Genomic DNA, 14,402 nt, shown 5'->3' with positions numbered 1-14,402 from the left:
TTTGTGACAAGAGATTAATCATCCATCCATCCATTTTCTGAGCCGCTTCTCCTCACTAGGGTCACGGGCGTGCTGGAGCCTATCCCAGCTATCTTCGGGCGGGAAGCGGGGTACACCCTGAACCGGTCGCCAGCCAATCGCAGGACAAATAGAAACAAACAACCATTCGCACTCACATTCACATCGACAGGCAATTTAGAGTCTTCAATCAACAAATCCGACATCAAAATCATCAAAACCGACATCAATGTGTACAGGATATCACCACATGGGCTCAGGAACACTTCAGAAAACCAGTAAATACAGTTTGGCACTACAGCCGTAAGTGCAACTTGAAACTCTACTTTGCAAAGCAAAAGCAGTTTATCAACAACACCCAGAAACGCCGCCGGCTTCTCTGGGCCCGAGCTCATCTAAGATGGACTGATACAAAGTGGAAAAGTGTTCTGTGGTCCGACGAGTCCACATTTCAAATTGTTTTTGGAAATTGTGGACGTCGTTTCCTCTGGGCCAAAGAGGAAAAGAACCATCAGGACTGTTATGGACGCAAAGTTCAAAAGCCAGCATCTGTGATGGTATGGGGCTGTGTTAGTGCCAATGACTTGGGTAACTTACACATCTGTGAGGGCACCATTAATGCTGAAAGGTACATACAGGTTTTGGAGAAACATATGCTGCCATCCAAGCAACGTCTTTTTCATTTCATATATATATATATATATATGTATATATATATATATGTATATACACACACACACACACACAGTGGGTACGGAAAGTATTACGACCCCCTTAAATTTTTCGCTCTTGGATGTCAATCCTGGAAACAAAAATCCACCATTTTGAAGTGTATGTGGATGTAAATGGATGGATGGATGGATATATAGTCTTAGTTTCTTTGTGCTAGATATACAATGTATATATATATATACCATCCATCAATCCATTTTCTGAGCCGCTTCTCCTCACTAGGGTCGTGGGCATGCTGGAGCCTATCCCAGCTATCATTGGGCAGGAGGCGGGGTACACCCTGAACTGGTTGCCAGCCAATGGCAGTATATATATACACATATATGTATAATAACATGAATATTATTTATCTATATTGCTGTTGGTTAATTTGCACCTTAATTCTGTTCCCTGCACAAAATTGTGCCCTTTGGCATTTCTTGAAGCTAAACTTCTCACAGAAAAGCAACAATGCTAATCACTGTGTTTGCCTGTGTTGACAGATAGGCCAATCAGCTTCCAGACGGCGATTACAATCATGCTCACGAGCGATCAATGCGCTGGCCATTTGTTTGCGATTGGAGAATCAGTGCATATGAAGACATTGGTTCACAGGGGTCTTAAAGGCCCTCGCTGTCAATCAACCGAATAGCACGCATTTCTTCCCTCATGACATCAGTGGGATGTCAGTGCCAGGTTGACACTCATGCTCAAATGCACACACACACACGCACACACACACACGCACACACACACAATCACGCACACTCAAACAGGACGACAAAGGGGCCAAGAGGAGTCGAAGTTTATCAGCCACAATCGGAAATTAAAAGGATGGTCCAGTGCTAATATGCAGATAAATGAATTGATGAGAGCTGTCGCACACACATGCACGCATGCATGCACGCACGCACGCACATGCACACACACGCACGCACACACACACACGCACGCACACACACACACACGCACACACACACTCAGAGTTTATACGAATACGGACCAACCTGGCTGTAACAATGTGAATGTACTGTAGGCCCATGTCTAATATAAGACTGCAGAATGTAATGATGTGTTCAGTGTGGAAAACATTCACAGCAACTCCCATTTGATGTATGTATTGATGTGACGTTTCCAAAAGCTGTTTCTTTACCGTTGCTTCTGTGTGAATCCCAACACAAACAAGGAATAGCTCTTGCTCCTCCATGCGCACCACTTCTCTTGAAAACAAGACGCAGGCATGCAAGCTGTTAGCCAATAGCAAAAAAGAAAAGCATCTGAGCTCTGGAATGAAGTAAATGTTGGGATTCCTAAAACGAGAATTGAGGGTTAGGAAGAAAGTGCAACATATTGTTGCAGGTTTATTCCAGGTCCTTTTTATTCAGAAAGCTCACCTTTAAAATCAGATGTCCAATGCTCTTTTTGATGAATGTGTGCTATTGTAGGTATTACATGAAATTGTTGTGTGAGCTGGAGGGGGATTACGGTACTTTTGGGTCAATACGTCCGCCGAGCTGTTTGGCTACCTGAGCTGAGGAGCCATTTGGCCTTTGTCTGTAAATCAGGAAGTAAGTGCAAATACACACACTTAGCTGTGTATGCACATACACACTAGCAAGTATATGTCAGAACCACCTACTGTTACACTGTACTAATAATGGTGAATTTTGCAATCATTTGGTTTCATTTAATTTTTAAAGAACATTCCTGCATACACATCAGAATCAAATCTTCCTGTTCATTGCAGGTCCCCTGTAGTATGGAGTTAATGTTGTTTTGTTTGCTCGTGCTATGTGACGTTGACATAGTCATAGACATGACCCTATACTTTAAAAGAGCGTTTGCATTTGTGTTTTAATCAAGGGTCTTTCTTCTGTCAAAATACACAAAGGATAAAGAATTAAAACACATTTAACATCCACTTGTAACACTTTGCTTAAAATCACTTGGTTTTGATGGTGCAGTTCTGTCTAATGCAAATGTCCTGATCAGAGTTAGGGCATGCGACGAGTTGAGTGGCAACTTCGTGTTCAATTTAATGAAGTTCCGATCCCTCTAGTGACCATTCTTCAAAATAAAATACAAAAATAATAAGATGATTGGAGACTTCTGAAGACACTGAGTCTCCCTCCAGGCAGAGGTGTGGCCTCAAGTCAGACTCGAGTCGTGAATTTGATGACTTCAGACTCGACTTGAAAAAATGTTACAAGACTTGCAACTTGACTTGTACTTGAACTTGACTCGTGACTGATGTCCCTTGGAATTGAACCCTTTGACTTGCAATTTTTCCAAAGCACAAACAAACTAAGACTCCACAATGCTCACTCTCTCTTGCCGTCCCTGCACACTATTTTATGTAGAATATCCATTCATCCATTTTCTGAACCGCTTCTCCTCACTAGGGTCGCGGGCGTGCTGGAGCCTATCCCAGCTGTCATCGGGCAGGAGGCTGGGTACACCCTGAACTGGTTGCCAGCCAATCCCAGGGCACATACAAACAAACAACCATTCACACTCACAGTCACACTTACGGGCAATTTAGAGTCTCCAATTAATGCATGTTATTGGGATGTGGGAGGAAACCGGAGTGCCCGGAGAAAACCCACGCAGGCACTGGGAGAACATGCAAACTCCACACAGTCGGGGCCGGGGATTGAACCCGGGTCCTCAGAACTGTGAGGCAGACAATCTCACCAGTCATCCACCGTGCCGCTATGTATGATATGGAAATTTAAAATAATATAATCATGATGTTGCTGATCTCAATGTGTATCACTCAGGTGGAAATTTCACACATAATACATATCATATTTCGTGAGGCTCTTATTTTAGAGCCTCTCATTTAACATCCACTTGTAACACTTTGCTTAAAATTACTCCGGTTTCCCCCCACATCCCAAAAACATGCATTAATTGGAGACTCTAAAATTGCCCGGAGGTGTGACTGTGAGTGCAAATGGTTGTTTGTTTGTGCCCTGCGATTGGCTGGCAACCAGTTCAGGGTGTACCCCGCCTCCTGCCCGATGACAGCTGGGATAGGCTCCAGCACGCCCGTGACCCGTGAGGAGAAGCGGCTCAAAAAATGGATGGATGGATGGACTTGCAAAGCAATGACTTGGTCCCACCTCTGCCTCCAGGGCAGGAGATATTCACGCCTTCGCGGCCGTTGTGTAAAGCTAGCACTAACTAATTTAACCATATCTACATACCCCAAAGCCCCAACTATTTGTATACAAGCAATTAAAAAGTCAGCTAACCATAATATGTTAATATGTATGAGTTCCGACGATGAAACTTTGCTTGACTATTCTTTCTTTTACTACTGCTCTTTGTTTACATCATCTTAATCCCTTTCGTTGAAATCATCCACCTCTGTTACGGCCTAAATCAAATTGGCACGCTCTTCCAGGGTTACGTATCTATTTTGTTGTCTGGGTTGAAGATTACTGAATTTAAACAAACTAACCAAGTGGTAACAGAAAGAGACAGGAAAAAATGTGATGGGAAGGGCATTGAAATAGTAGTATGAATTTTCCATTAGCGGATTCGCTCATTTCAGCAGGCACTTGTGGGCCAACTGAACTTGTGGCCTCCGTGTCAAACAGAAAAACTGTAAATTACTCCCTTTTGAATTCATTTTGGGCCAGGAATAGTCTAATACATCCCAAAAGAGACAGTAAAAAAAATAATAATGTACAAATATAAGATGCTTTCTTCAAATTATGAAGTGTACACCTTTAATCCATCACATTCAATTAGTGCACTCTTAATACGAAGTGGATTAAATCGGCTCCTGGTCCAGACTTTGACTGCTCCAGATGATCTATCAAAAACTTTTCCAAACAGAGTGATTTCAACCAGTTTGACAAGAGGATGTTAGGCATGCTGTAAGTCGCCTTTGTGTATTTTGATGGAAAAATGTCAGAAATCTTATATTAAAACACCTAACTATTAAAACAGTTGTAAATGGGGAATCAATTGCTAATATGTCGATGCAGCACTAAGAGCAAACATTTTTCACAGGCTATTATTTACTAATGAAATTCTGATTACAAATGCATTCATGTTAGGAGTGCACTGATGCTTTAGCGTGGGCCGAGCCGGGCACACAGTCAGAACTGAGCTCACGAGCAGTGGTGATTTCCACTTTACTTTTGTGTGCGTTAATGAAAAAAGCTGGAGCCTAATGGGATTTGGTGATAAGAAATTACCAGCGCCAGGTCCTTGTCTTTTGTCTCTCGCTGGGGGAGTTCAATGGCTCAGCCAGCAAGAGGGAACTCAGGGCCCCAGTTGCCGTAGAGACGAGAGAACACAGAGGTTTGGCCTCGCCATGGAGAACAGGGGCTTGTCAAATTTCTATTCACACACGAACACAACACATACACAAGTGTGTCTGCATTCATGTACATTTTGCAGACAAAGATATGTCATGGCGAGTCGCAATTTCTCTTGATATGTATGGTAAAAGAGATTTACTAATATCCAGGGCCACAGTGGGACTCATTTTCAGCCCTGGGGTTTCATGGCTCAGACCAGCTCATTTAAGTTCACAACGTTTTAATGAAGATGGAGACTTTTACCCTTAAAAATAGCTTACCATTCCGCCCAACATCGATAATCATATTGTATTTGATCAAAAATCAAAATTACAACTGAATGTGCTTACAAGATTACGATCAGTGTCTATTTGAACAAGTATGAAAACATAAATAGTTCAAATGTACAATGATTAACATATTCATTAGACCACCCGTCATATCTGTCACAGAGTCCATCCAGCATCATGAAGTACTTTAATGTGGACGCTTTCATTTTCAGTCAGCTCTCCACATTTTACCATTTTGAACCGGAATTAGGGATTTCAAACTGAATTCCCCCAAATTCTTACTCGGCTTCTCTGAAAAGTCAGAAATGAATCACGCATAACATTCAACCATTAAAACTTTTTTCTGTTAAGGGATGCGAGTAAATAACTTTAATTTGACATATTAATGAAAATATATTCATGTGCGGACGGCACGGTGGACCATCGCAGCCAATCACAGGGCACATATAGACGAGCAACCATTTCCACTTACATTCATAACTATGGACAATTTAGAGTCTTCAGTTAACCTACCACGCATGTTTTTGGGAATGTGGACGGAAACTGGAGTACCTGGAGAGAACCCACGCAGACACGGGGAGAGCATGCAAACTCCACACATGCGAGGCCGGACTTGAACACAGGTTCTCGGAACTGTGAGGCAAGTGAACTAACCAGTTGTCTACCGTGCCGTCCTGTTTTGAAAATACAGTGGGTACGGAAAGTATTCAGACCCACTTAAATTTTTCAATCTTTTTTTTGTATTGCAACCCTTTGCTAAAATCATTTAAGTTCATTTTTTCCACATTAATGTACACACAGCACCCCCTATTGACAGAAAAAACAGAATTCTTGAAATTTTTGCAGATTTATTAAAAAAGAAAAACTGAAATATCACACAGCCATAAGTATTCAGACCCTTTGCGCAGTATTTAGTACAAGCACCCTTTTGAGCTAATACAGCCATGAGTCTTTTTGGGAATGATGCAACACTTTTTTCACACCTGAATTTGTGGATCATCTGCCATTACTGCAGATCCTCTCCAGTTCTGTCAGGTTCAATGGTGAACGTTGGTGGGCAGGCATTTTCAGGTCTTTCCAGCGATGCTCATTTGGGTTTAAGTCAGGGCTCTGGCTGGGCCTTTCAAGAACAGTCACGGAGTTGTTCTGAAGCCACTCCTTTGGTATTTTAGCTGTGTGTTTAGGGTCATTGTCTTTTTTTAAGGTGAACCTTCGGCCCAGTCTGAGGTTCTGAGCACTCTGGAGAAGGTTTTCGTCCAGGATATCCCTGTACTTGGCCACATTCATCTTTCCTTCGATTGCAACGAGTTGTCCTGTCCCTGCAGCTGAAAAACACCCCCACAGCATGATGCTGCCACCACCATGCTTCACTGTTGGAACAGTATTGGACAGGTGATGAGCAGTGCCTGGTTTTCTCCACACATGCCGCTTAGAATTCAGGCCAACAATTTCTATCTTGGTCTCATCAGACCAGAGAATCTTATTTCTCACCATCTTGGAGTCCTTCAGGTGTTTTTTAGCAAACTCCATGCAGGCTTTCATGTGTATTGCACTGAGGAGAGGCTTCCGTCGGGCCACTCTGCCATAAAGCCCCGACTGGTGGAGGGCTGTGGTGATGGTTGACTTTCTAGAACTTTCTCCCATCTCCCGACTGCATCTCTGGAGCTCAGCCACAGTGATCTTTGGGTTCTTCGTTACCTCTCTCACCAAGGCTCTTCTCCCGCAATTGCTCAGTTTGACCGGACGGCCAGCTCTAGGAAGGGTTCTGATCGTCCCAAACGTCTTCCATTTCAGTATTATGGAGGCCACTGTGCTCTTAGAAACCTTAAGTGCAGCAGAAATATTTTTGTAACCTCGGCCAGATCTGTGCCTTGCCACAATTCTGTCTCTGAGCTCTTCAGGCAGTTCCTTTGACCACATGATTCTCATTTGCTCTGACATGCACTGTGAGCTGTAAGGTCTTATATAGACAGGTGTGTGGCTTTCCTAATCAAGTCCAATCAGTATACTCAAACACAGCTGGACTACAATGAAGGTGTAGAACCATCTTAAGGATGATCAGAAGAAATGGACAGCACCCGAGTTAAATATATGAGTGTCACAGCAAAAGGTCTGAATACTTATGGCTGTGTGATATTTCAGTTTTTCCTTTTTAACAAATCTGCAAAAATTTCAACAATTATCTTTTTTCTGTCAATATGGGGTGCTGTGTGTACATTAATGAGGAAAAAATGAACTTAAATGATTGTAACAAATGGCTGCAATATAACAAAGAGTGAAAAATTTAAGGGGGTCTGAAAACTTTCTGTACCCACTGTAGGCGAAAAAAAATGATTTAGTAAATGAGAGAAGATGACACAGTTGTGCTCATATTTTTGATTACCAGGGCATAATTTGTAAAATGTGCACAATTCGTTGTTATGCTATAATATCATAATATCAATGGCATTCAAAAAAAAGTGTCAACAACACTATCATTTATTGTGAAAGTATTGGGGAACATATATTGTTCTAGAAAAATTGCTATAGCAGCAGACCTAAACACAGCAATGAATAACAAAAATATTGTACAAACAGTATAAAAGAGAGTAACAACTACAATAAAAATCTGCAATATAGCAGGATCGCAAAGCAAGAACCATGATATAGCGGAGGCTTACTGTATCTGTATTCCATGATGATAAATTGCAGCGACTCATTGTTTCAGGGCTGAGACTCATTGTTTCCATGACATGTGAATCTTGGGACTCACAGTCTTCAGTGTAAAATGAGCCTGTGCATTTTTATTTTCCTATATTCAAGCACAGTGTTAACGTTTGAACTGTGCATAATGTTGCAGTGTCTTATAATAATAAATACAGGTATACTTTTTGGAATAAAACCTCTGCCTCATTTTTAATGAGCACTTAGGCCCACAATGTTACTGTATTTTAATGTTGGTCATTATGGTGGTACCCAAGAGAGTTTTCTTTTTAGGTGGCACTGCCTTAGTCGAATCATTAATTTTAATGATATTTATGTAACTATTAGTACAGACATACTTTGTGATAGTACGTCTGTAGTGTGCAGTTATAAATCTTTACATTTTCCACCTGCAATTTTATAATATTGTATAATACAGATAATAATAGTGTCACCATTACTGCATTATTTCCGATACAGACATCAATAAATGTAGATTGTGAGATTATGAAATGTAAACCAGGTCTGAGTTCATATGGGGAAAATATACCTGTGGTCTTGAGTATCTTCATGTTTTAAAAAATCGTCCTCCTTAGGGACTTTGACGACAACCCTCTAGTGAAAGCGTTTGATTATCCTTCTTTTTCACACTCTGCAGAAAACCATACTGTTTTCCTCACCGTGTCAAAGTCAGGGTAATTTGCCAAACCATTCAGACTTGAGTTGGCGATTTTTGTCCCAATTAAATGATTATTTCGCCATGTAATCCTCACCCCAAAATTCCTAGTTGTTGGCCGTTTTGCATAAACCCACGCAATGTTCGCATGTTCTTCCACTCTGGGTAGATAGTTAAATTGCTAATCCCCGCTACCATGGCGCCATTGACATATATAAACAATGCGTCATTGGATTGACAAGCGATGTTGTGATTATAGCGTAGATTGTAGCGTAGAGAATTGTAGGATCATTGGTTATGCGTAAAGACATTTCTGCCGATCACTAGTCCCTCAGCGCAGCTGGGAGTGAGCGGGCACGCGCGAGCAAACCGCGGTTGGGAGCAGCCAGGTGCACGCAACGGGGTTTCCTCCCTGAACTGCACGCTGATTCCCGGGGGGAGTGTACAAGCAGCCCAGCAGCCCATAACGTTGTGCTCCAGATTAGCCACTCTAGGTCTGCTAATAGATATATTCAGAACATAGCTTTTTTTAGTGAACATTTTTCTCCCCTATTTTTACTGCATGTCAGTGTAATGGCCAGGTGTCCCATCCATCCATTTTCTATACCACTTATCCTCATTAGGGTTACAGGTAAACTGGAGCCTATCCCATCTTATTTTGGCAAGAGGCTGGGTACACTGTGGGCTAGTTGCCAGACAATCGCAGGGCACATGTAAACACACAAGCATTCACACTCACATTCACACCGATGGACAATTCAGAGTCTTCAATTAACCTAACATGCATACCTTTGGACTGTGGGAAGAAGCCAGAGTACCCTGGAGACAACCCACACACCGGTAGGCCACACACACAGCAGCAACAATGGGAGGGAGCAAACGAGTGGGCGAGCAAGGAGCCAGTAGGATGACAGAGAGAGAGAAAGAAGCCAGCAGTGTGTCAGCTCCATGGCGGATTGCGAAACAAGCAAATTACAGTGCGTCAGTAAAAAGAGAGCAGCCTTGTCATCCGGCCCTGCCGAGAAAGATTTCCTGAATTACAGTAGAATGCGTAGCAGGCATCCCCGCAGCACACCTGCCACTCCGGCAAGCAGACTGTGATGGCTCTTTCTGTGAAAAGGTCACACCACTGCACTTGAAGCTAATATTGTTAAAAAGCATGGGATGGGAGCACGGGGACGTTTGTGTGGAACTGTGAATCCTGATCATCATCTAGGTGAGTATGCACGTTGCTCCATTGCCATGGTGAAGCAGCCACGAGTTGTCCTGCCACAACTCTCGCCTGATGTTATGTACCAAACGAAGCAAACACATCAGGATGTCTTTGTAGATATGCTGATTGATTGATAGTCAAATTCTTATTGTTAAATATTTGTAAACAAATTTTCGCATTATCAAATTGTGTGCGGCAGGCTAAAAGCAGCTTTTGTTCTGCGATCGACGGAGGAGGTGCTGGCATTTTTGTCCATACTGGCAGAAGATGAAATACAGCGAGATGGAAGGCGCGACAAGAAACGAGCACATCAACTTCTTGATCCCGCCCCAATCCCTCCCACTTTTGACTGCTGCCTGCTGTAATGGGAAAGCAAAGGAAGCCAGGCCAAGCGAGGCCAGGGCATAGTGGTGCCAAGGCCGTTCTGGAACTTGTAATGGAAAAGCAGCAATAGTCCCTCCAGAGTGTCCTGGGTCGTCCCCGGGCCCTCCTCCCAGGAGGCATCCTGGGGGCACCCTCACCAGATGCCCGAGCCACCTCATCTGGGTCCTCTCGATGCGGAGGAGCAGCGGCTCAACTACGACCCCTTCCTGGATGACTGAGCTTCTCACCCCATCTCTAAGGGAGACCCTGGACACAATGCGGAAGAAACTAATTTCGGCCGCTTGTACCTTGTTCTTTCGATCACGACCCACATCACAGGTGAGGTTAGGAACGTAGATCGACCGACAAATCAAGAGCTTTGCCTTTCGGCTCAGCTTCTTCTTTATCACAACAGAGCGATACAGAGTCCGCATCACTGCAGACGCTGCACCGATCTGCCTGTTGATCTCCCGCTCCATTCTTCCCTCACTCGTGAAAGACCCCAAGATATCCCCTGGAGAGGGCACTCCACCCTTTTGCGACTGAGGACCATGTCCTCTGATTTGGAGGTGCTGATTTTCATCCAAGCCACTTCACACTCAGCTGTGAAGCAGCAAGAGTTGAAGATTGCAGATATACTTTTTTATTTAATATGTTTTTACTGTGAAGGATATATGTAGAGGTAGATCGATAAAGTTGATTATTTGTTATAAGACATAAAGAGCTGGACAAATATGTTTATCTGTGAGCTGTCGTGTTTCTTCTACTGCATTATGTCATCTTCATCTTCTTCCCGTCGGGCGAGAGGCAGGGTACACCCTGAACTGGTCGCCAGCCAATCCCAGTCTACTCCATTATAAAAAAAAATAAAAAATCTTACAGCATCCAAGTAAGAATGTTGGTAATTTTCCCTTGTCGGTAAGACACGCAAACGCACACAAATGCGCATGCACGCACGTATACACACGCACACACACACACACTATTGACATTTAAATGGCTCATTTGAAGATAAAAGACGTGCTGACATCAAATGGAGCCTTGTTCTGCATAATAGCAAGCAACTAAGCAGATATGAAGCTTATATAAAAAGGCTTGTGTTTGTCTATGCAAACACAATAAGGGCACACCGACAAATATTGCCACATTGCGATGTAAACAGTTTATTAATGTCCACATTTTACACAGGCACTGGCCAATTTAGGCTGGAAGAAAGTACTGCTTGTTACAATGCTGCTCTGCACAGATTTCCCATAAAATACTTTAAATACATGAGGCAAAACTCCATAAATGGCCCTTTTATGAAAATGTATGGGCATTTTGTGGAGAATTACATGCATAAACTACAAACCCCAATTCCATTGAAGTTGGGACGTTGCGTGAAATGTTAATAAAAACAGAATACAATTATTTGCACATCATTTTGACTCTACATACATGGATAAAACTGTTGTTACCACTCTGACCCCACAGTGGTCACAGAAACTGACTTGAATCTGACAAAAGTATTAATAACTAAAACTGTAATGAAATTAACCAATGAAAATCAGAAATTGCTTCTGAATTCAGTTCAACAGATTTATTTAAAAAACAAATTCATGAAGCAGGCCTCGACAAAAATGATGGAACCCTAGGAAAGATTGAAAATAATTTGACCATAGGTACATGTTCAAACAAGGTGTGTTCTCTAATTAGCATTACAGGTGTCTACAAACTTGTAAACAGTCGATCGGCGTCAAAGTAAAAGGGTGACGTAATCACTGTGCTGTTGTCTCAGGAGATAACCAAAAAAATTATAGACATGCACATTAAAGTTGATGCGCTCGTTTCTTGTCGCGCCTTCCATCTCGCTGTATTTCATCTTCTGCCAGTATGGACATCTCCAAGTAGGTAGCTGTTCCTGTCACTACAGTTGCACATATTCAGAAATTTAAGATCCACAGGACTGGTCCAGAACAACCTCCAAAGTAATTAAAGGTGAACACCAAGGTCAAGGTACATCGGTGTCAGATCGCACAATCCGTCATTGTCTTAGCCAAAGTGGACTTCATGCGAGACAACCAAGGAGGACACCACTGTTGAAAATAAATCATAAAAAAAACGAGACTGGAATTTGCCAAACTGCATGTTGTCAAGGCACAAAGCTTCTGGGAGAATGTCTTATGGACTGATAAGACAAAACTGGAATTTTTTGGAAAGGCACATCAGCTCTATGTTCACAGACGCAAAAATTAAGCATAACAAGAAAAGAACACTGTCACTACTGTGAAACATGGAGGAGGCTCTGTTATGTTCTGGCGCTGCTTCGCTCCATCTGGCACAGGGTGTCTTGCAAGGTACAAAGAAATCTCAAGAAAATCAAGGTATTCTAGAGAGAAATGTGCTGCCCAGTGTCAGAGAGCTTGGTCACAGTCGCAGGTCATGGGTCTTGCAACAGGATAATGACCTAAAACACACAGCTAAAACCACCCAAAAATGGCTAAGTGCAAAACATTGGACCATTCTGAAGTGGCCTTCCATGAGCTCTGATCTAAATCCTATTAATCATCTTGTTGCTGAGCGGAAACATGGAGAAAGCGCCTTTCAAACCAGAGTTTGCTCCAGTTTGCTCTAGAGTGGGCCAAAATACCTGCTGAGAGATGCAGAAGTCTCATTGAAAGTTAGATTGTAATGATTGCCTCAAAAGGTTGGGCAACAAAATATTAAGTTAAGGGTACCATCAATTTTGTCAAGGCCTGTTTTGTAATTTTTTTTAATTTTTTTTAAATAATTCTGCTCAACAACAATTGAAAAGCAAGGCCTGATTTTCATTGGTGAATTTTCATTAATTGTTTATTTATTTATACTTTTGTCATATTTTTCTTTCATTAACAGAGGGGTACCAACAATTGTATCCATGTTTGTCTATTCAATTGAATACACTACAAACACAAGTTACTTAATGTTCAAAGTAATGAATGTTTTTTTCCAAATATTCTTTCATTTTGAATTTTATGCCTTCAACAGGTTCCCAAAAAGCTTGAGTGAATGAACACCACACGGAGAGGGAATAACAATTCCAACTCCAGGTAAAACATATATCTCTGCAATTACAACCGATTAGTCCCAAAAATGAAATCATAAAATAGCTCCACTTCATAGCACTGAAAAAATAAATCTTACATACTTACCTCTCTGCAAATTTAATGTCTACATTTCCAATAAAAACATATCACAAAGGCTGTTCAAAAAAATAATAAGCGGAAGAAAAAAAACTATGTAGGAGTCCCATGATTATTTTGTTTATTGTTACTTGGCTGTTTCTAAACCTGCGTTGCCTTTATTAAGAGCCTTCCTGCCTTCTGACTTCACTTGAATTTTTGGACTCAAGCAAATAAATCACTCTTAGTAGGCAGTCATTGTTAATGTTAGTTAGAATAGCAGCTATTTCTAATGTTATAACTTGGATGGACGGGGATATAAATGCACGGTAATATATATATATATATATATTATGTCTTTTTCACAAAAACCTGTGGGGAAATGCACAGAAACTACAAAAGCCTATCTAGAAGGACTCAGGGAACAAAAAAAAAGAGAGGTTTTTGGTATTCCTGCTTTCAACTCTTTACCCCACCTGTACCGTCAACCGTTCTGCACTTTTCCCACAATACCGCAATAATTAGCATACCGTGAGATTAATGCCTTGATAGAACTGAACCGTGACATATAGCAAACAATTGAGTGCACTTGACTGAACAGTGCAAGCTCAAGTTTGCCACAGGCAAGCAAGCATTTTTTACAAGTTAACTTCGAGCCCTGTGCTATGCCAACAAGTTTCTGCGCTGTCAACTTTGATCCCATTCATGTTCCTCATCTTTGCCGTCTCTTTCACCTCCTGACATTTTTCTTCTCTCTCTTGTAGTGTCTGCATGTAATAGGCAGGTAATCTGGCCCCAGTCCTCCACCTCCAACCCCATTACCTGGTAGTGCATTAGTCCCTATCTGCACCATTGCAAAGTTAGCAGTCCAACCCCACCACTTATAGATGATCATTACGGTATGCGGTGTCCCAATACGGTTGGGAATTTCAACAAGACTTGAAGCCGTAGAAAGTAGTGTGTGTGTGTTTGTTTGTGTGTGTGTGTCTGTGT

At 42.0% G+C, this 14,402-nt stretch overlaps 1 long non-coding RNA gene across 3 annotated transcripts in view; it reads right to left on the bottom strand.

Moving 5' to 3' along the window:
- LOC133489930 (uncharacterized) overlaps positions 1-14,402 on the bottom strand; it is a 101,753-nt gene that overhangs the window by 27,401 nt on the left and 59,950 nt on the right. The gene's annotated exons all lie outside the window — the stretch shown is intronic.

This window comes from Phyllopteryx taeniolatus, chromosome 1 (genome assembly GCF_024500385.1).
Source record: "Phyllopteryx taeniolatus isolate TA_2022b chromosome 1, UOR_Ptae_1.2, whole genome shotgun sequence".
Taxonomy (NCBI): Eukaryota; Metazoa; Chordata; class Actinopteri; order Syngnathiformes; family Syngnathidae; genus Phyllopteryx; species Phyllopteryx taeniolatus.
Note: the sequence above shows the minus strand (reverse complement) of the source record. Positions and strands in the feature narration are given on the sequence as shown.